Consider the following 6,515-nt stretch of genomic DNA (forward strand, 5'->3'; position numbering starts at 1 on the left):
CTAGTGGGCACAGGTTGGCACCGATAGGCAATACTGATCATCAGGACATTAGTGCACATGTCCCCTTTCACACTAGCTGGTTACCAGCTCTCTCCTCACCTTACACTTTGACAGCGCGAGGAAACGAATGCTGATAACCAGCAAGTATTTACACCACTGTCGGTTGTGATTGGACACAACCGATGACATGGTAAAGAGCTGCCATCATTTGCACTTTACCCTGATCGGTGATACGCCGTGTCCTACCGACGCAGCTAACCACCGAAAGCCTCACGTGCATGCATGGCAAAAATTGGAGAATATCATATAACATCCTCCCAGAACTAGAGCGGTCCCGCCCGGCTGTCATTTGACTATACAGCAGGCGGGAATTGGTTAAGCAAGTCAGAAGCAATATTCACAACCTTCTAATTCAAGTGCATATTTATTAGACAGTCTCACAATTCAATATAATGTGAATTTGGGGCACAATATCACAGGTCTATTCCTCAGTGATTGTCATAATAAAGCAGAACTAAACTCTCCTCTCCTTTACAGCCAAGAAAGCTGCCATCTTAGCCTCTGTTTGATCTGTAGCTGCACCTGCGATCAGTTATGACACAAGCCGTTTAAAGTCTTGCCAGTTCAGTTGATAGGAAAAGCACTTGTGACAGCTAGCATTCATGGCATGCCTTGAGGGCTTGTTGACACCATAAATAAATGAAAACTGATGGGAAAACCAAGCATATTTCACTTGCAGCAATAGGAGTCCACATCGGTTTTCATGCGCATTTCAGTAAGGGTTTTAATGCATGTTGACATCAGTTTTCATACGTGTCAATTATGTAACAATATGTCAGTTATGTGCCAGGAAACTGTCAGGAGGATCTGGCGGCCGGATCACACAGAGCAGGGATCTCCCACTGAGACACAGCTTGTATATGAAATGCCGGCCACTGTCAAATGAAGTTTCGCCTCCTGGACCGGCTACTATGATAGACAGCACACTGGTCTAATGTCGGTCCAGGAGGCTGGACTTTGACAGCGGCCGGCTATTCATATACAAGCTGCGTCTCAGTAGGAGATCCCCCTTGTGTGTGATCCAGCCACCAGATCCTCCCAGCTGCATTGATGGTCACTGATAATTGCTAATGAGGCTGCACTGATGGGCAATGATGGGTACTGATATGCTTTATGTTAATATTGTTAAAGTTGTTGGAATATTTATTTTTGGAACCTAATTCTGCATAAAACATTTAACAGTGTCATTTCATGAGATAATTTACGAGGGCGTGTTTAAGGGTGGACTTAGGGGCAGGGCAGGGTAGGAGCTGGGTGGGGCAACTGGTGGAGAGTAACTCTTAAGGCCTGGCTAGTGGCTCAGGACTTGAAATTTTGAGCCCTGGTATATACTGTATATCACATATTAATTGAAAGAAAAAAAAAAAATTACCGAATAGTGCCAAGACTACTTTCAACACAAAAGTTTATTTATTTAAAATGTTGTAATACAAAAAACTGTCAAATACCAAAAAGCTGCCACCATTGTAGAACACGGAATATCATTAGAAAATGTGTTCTTTGGGGAGAAATCGTGTAAAGTCGGAGTGGTAGATCCCCTGTAACATACAGTATGGCAGTGATGCAAATACTGCAGCTTATCAACTACATAAAAGAGAACTAAGTGGATACAAGGAATTTCAATTCACATTGTGTAATATAAGCACTTACAATATGCAGACTAGTGGTTAGTCTTTACTGATAAAATAAGCAATGTGTAGAAATGGAAAAAACAAAAAAAAAAAACCACACATGCTCAAACTTCTGTATGAGCATAATACAAAGGCACATAAATTTAGCCCCAATGTAAGGGACCTCAGATCATGCAGAAGACACTGTTTTCAGCGGAAATATATTTCTTATTCAGTAAATGGCAGATGAGCAACCAACTTTTTATGTGCTGTATGCAGAGAACAATTGCCATCAAAATGAATGCTTTGTCAGTTTGAAATTTTTGTTCATTGTACGATGCTACTACTTATTAGTTGGCCATAAAATGCACCTTTTTGCATAATATGTGCATTTTTTTTCAGCAACTGCATTGTCCAGCTACTAACAGTCAAAAACAACTTGACTGTCAGCCACGGAATGTCTCATGGGACTTGAAGTTACGCAAAAGTTGAAGGGCCATAGGTTAAGCACCATCACTACCAAATTTAAATGATTTAGTAGGTGCCAGTTTTTCAATATCATATGGGATTAAAAATGCCACGACCTGAGTGCTCTGAAAAATGTTGAGAGAAGTGATAACATTACACAACTGCAGCATTCTTTGTAAAATTTTACCTGTCACTTTAAATATCTGCTGTTGCCTGTAAACATTAAAAGCAGGATACTTTCAGATATTTCCATGAGCCACCTGTGTGCCCCATATCCTGGGGCACACAGGCAGTTGCTTGCTGGTTGTCTTTGGCTTGTTTGACCTTTCCAGCACCACCCAACTGGCCAATCACAGGGATGAGACAGGAGGAGAAATGAGGTAAACAGCATATGGGAGGTGTGGACCTTCTCAGGATTAAATCCAGAAAATTGCCAGAGAACACTAGATTTGAAACATCCAAGGGTGCTCATGGGGATCAACAAAAAGTAATTTTTCTGACTGGTCGTTATGGGACAACACAGACCACTCTCAGACACAGATATACGTGTGTATTAGGCCCATTGTGTTATTATTGGACTATGTAAACCGTTCCAGTGGTAGTAAAGACTAGTGTGAATTTTAAGAACAGTTAATCTAGTGATCAGCCAGTAGAAACTATGATCCTAATCTCTCATTTGTTTTAAATAGAAAAGGGTGAATTCCTACATGGCAGGGAAAGAATCATTTTCCACTTAACATAAAACCCCTGCTTGAAACAAAAATCTGGAATGAACAGCAGATGTTGTAGTTTCCACGTACTAGAAGATCACAGTTCATCTAATAGACAAACAATTCACATATGCAGAGCTGTTTTTAGCTAGAGAGCCCTAGCCAATATACTGTATAAGAATATGACCTAATGCTTGAGAAAAAAAAAAAAAATAAATTGTAAAAGTTGAATATGATCTCACATGCCTAAGGAATATGCTTCAGAAAGTGGAAATTTCAGTTGCACAGACAGATTAAACTTTACTCGTTCATTTTCAGCTGATGCACATATTGACATCTATGGGTACAAAGATCACCCATTCTTTCTGCCTCCTGTTAGTAAGGTGACAGTCTACACACCTTCCCCACATACATGTAGCAGTGGGACAGCATCTTGCACCAACTGCAACATGGTGGGCATAGAGTAGGAGCTTGGGAGAAGGGGGTCATTTATGTCAACATAACTTTGACACATTATTTGTAACCTGCCATTTCACTTAAGCTCAGGAGTGTAGCTCCACTATGGAAGCTAGTTGTTACCATTGGGGTTGATTTACTATAAACTGAAGAGTGCAAAATCTGATGCAACTCTGCATAGAAACCAATCAGCTTCTGGGATTTTGTTTTGCCAAAGATTAATTGAACAAGCTGAAGTTAGAAGCTGATTGGTTACCATGCACAGCTGCTCCAGATTTTGCGCTCTCCAGTTTTAGTAAATCAACCTCACAGTAGTTAAACAGTAACCCAGATATGAAATGTTGTGGACCTTATTTAGAACATGAGCGCTATACTGACTGCATTAACACCATTTGGAATATATGAGTCAGTAAATCAGTAATGACACTAATGGCACAGAAGAAAACATAAAATTTCCCAACATAAACTGTCAGTATGCAAATACCATTCAATTACGAATCATATTTAACCTTGTTTATGCATTTCAACAATGCTAATATCTTAGAAGACCTTAAACTATATTTCACATTCATAGGTTATTATTTTACATGATTTTAAAGTGGCATTTTCCTTTTAGATGCATCAATGTCTTATAATGAGTTCTGACATAACCTAAATTATACTGAAAGATAAAACAGGAACACTTGATTCATTTCCACAGCACCCCAGGACAATAAGAACTCAGGAAGCTGTAGCCTGCAAACAGTAAGGCCAGCTCTCTGTGCAGTTGACCACCACTTGTTTGCTCAACAAGGCCGTTTATCACCCTATACAACCATGAGGAGAGAGGAGCAAACAGATGGGACCAGTGAGACCAAACAAGCTGTGGTCACTGTGTGCAAAGAAAACATTAGGGTTACCTGGGTAAGGGGTAGCTGCTTCATCTCATTTTCATCTCATCCTAAGTCACTTAAACTGCCAGACTTACAGGTTAGCTTTAAAACCAATGAACTTGTAAGTGTATGTAAACCCAAAATCCATTTTTCAGTATGTTTGGCACCATATCCCACTTTATACAGTTCACTTAGAACAAATTGTTATTGTGACTCTTAGAGGTTCCTACCTGAAGATCCTGCCATTAACAGCACTGCCCCTTACAAAGCTGGCAGTGTTAGGCTACTGCCCCACTGTATCACAATCAGCAGCAGCATGGTCAGCCTGCTTTGTGTGGTTCATCAGTTGCCCATTTGGCTGTCTATCAGGTACATCAGATAGACAGTCCAATGGCCAACTGAAAGAGCCTGCATGTTAGCCAACACTGCTGTTAATTGCAAGGCAGTGGCATTGCACTGTCCACTATAGGAAGTGTTGTTACTGGCGATTGCCAGGTAAAACAATTTGCAATGGATTCACAAAACATTATTAATCAAGTAGAAAAACTTTATACTGAGCCGCAAGTGACAAAAATACTGAAAATTTGTATTATATTATGCCTAATAAACCCTGAAAAATGTATTTTGGGTTCACATACACTTTAAAAGAAACTTGAGTACTGTTGCTCCATAACAGTGGTAAAAGTCATCCCCTCAAATATTCTGTAATGAGACTGCTCCTACTAAAAATCCTAGTTACCTGGCCATCACACTAATCCAATGGCTTTAATACTTCAAAGATCCAGCAAATATATGTAGGTAAGGAGTGGCGACTAGCAATATGTTCTGAATAAGTGACAAAGTATAGAGAGCAGAGACGCATAACTTAAGGGCTAAACACAGGCTGAATATCGGCCGTTCAATAGAAACCGGCCGACATTCGGCCCATGTGTACGGCAGCAAACATCGGATTGTTAGTACAAGATCTCCTCCCGAGCTCTTCAGTTTGTCTTCGTTCAACCTGCTGGCTTTAGGTTGGGTGCACACGATCTGAAAAATCGTCCGAAAACGTTCAGTTCGGTGGGAACCAGCTGACTTTGGGCCTGTGTGTACAGCCTCCTGACCGGCATCTGTCAAACTAACATGCTGAAAAAGCAAAATCCGATCAGCCAATGGCTGCGAGTGCTATTAAGTGTGTTTGTGTGTGTGTGTGTGGGTTTGCTGCACTAACATTGCTGGTGTTAGTACAGAGATCTGTACAATTTTTTTTCATTCAGCCAAGTCAACAATGTCATCCTACAGATCTCTTTTTTCAGTAACTGCAGTACAATATAATGGTAAAAAAAAATGATACAAAAGGCACTTTTAATTTATTTGTAAACATACAAATTTGCTTATTTAACTGCAGTAAATTAACAGATATTTATATCTGCTAGTACTGTTGTAAAAGAAAAGGATGTGGAAGACATTTTTGGAATTGGTTCTTGCAAAGATAAAAAATAAAATATTTTGGAATGGTCATGTTTCTTGCCTGCTCAAGTCTTGAATGATGCCTGAGACCTTCTAATTTCTTACAGTATAAAAAGCTTTTTCATTGGGTTTTTTTTCTAACACATATGAAAGCGATTCACTTAATGTAAACAGTCTTATGAATGTATGCTCAAGTATGGTTGGTAGCTAGACATACGTACATGTCAGAAACCATTTTTGTTTACTAGGTAGTCAGGACTATGCGATTTAGGCTGCCTAGGCTGAAAGCTCAGTAAGAGCCTTTTTTTACAGCAAGGAAAAGATTTTTTTTCTTAAAAAAACAAACAAAAAACTACAGGATTTGGGAATGCCGACATGTGCCTATTTGATCTAAATGAAGGGTGAATTTTAACAGGTCAACTTTTACAGACTGGTCCACTAGTGACAACTGCTCATTAACAGTGGTACAATGACCCTTTGGAAAAAAAAAAAAAAAAAAAAAAAAAAAAAAACATGCAATGTAAATTAAATTTGAGGTCTCTACTTGTGATATTTTGAATGGAGTATTACATGCATTTTCAAGTTTATATATCTGTGCCAATTTGTGTGTATGTTGTGTAACAGTAAGTAGGCTATGGTGTAACAGAGCATAGTTTCTAAAAAGATTTACATATGAAAAAAAAGTGCACTTCTATACAGCGTGTGCATGGCATAAATCTATGCCTCTGACAAGTCCAGCTTTGTGAAGCTAGTAAATAAAAGAGTCAGCATCTTAACATTACAACAGGCCAAAGAGAACAGATCTCTAACAGGCTGCAGCTCTTGTTGTGAATTGTCAATCCAGGCCTGAAAGAAAAAAAAAAAAAAAAAGAAAAAGTGCATTAACACAT

The 6,515-nt window shown here is 39.3% G+C and overlaps 1 protein-coding gene across 5 annotated transcripts in view; it reads right to left on the minus strand.

Moving 5' to 3' along the window:
* Nucleotides 1–1,448: 1,448 nt before the first annotated feature.
* SEPTIN2 (septin 2) overlaps nt 1,449–6,515 on the minus strand; it is a 71,705-nt gene continuing 66,638 nt past the window's right edge. For all 5 annotated transcript variants that reach the window (XM_073625771.1, XM_073625768.1, XM_073625770.1 and 2 more), the window contains exon 13: nt 1,449–6,471. The gene's annotated coding sequence lies outside the window, so the exon portion shown is untranslated. The remainder of the gene's footprint in view (nt 6,472–6,515) is intronic.

The sequence above is a fragment of the Aquarana catesbeiana genome, linkage group LG04 (assembly GCF_042186555.1).
Source record: "Aquarana catesbeiana isolate 2022-GZ linkage group LG04, ASM4218655v1, whole genome shotgun sequence".
Classification (NCBI taxonomy): Eukaryota; Metazoa; Chordata; class Amphibia; order Anura; family Ranidae; genus Aquarana; species Aquarana catesbeiana.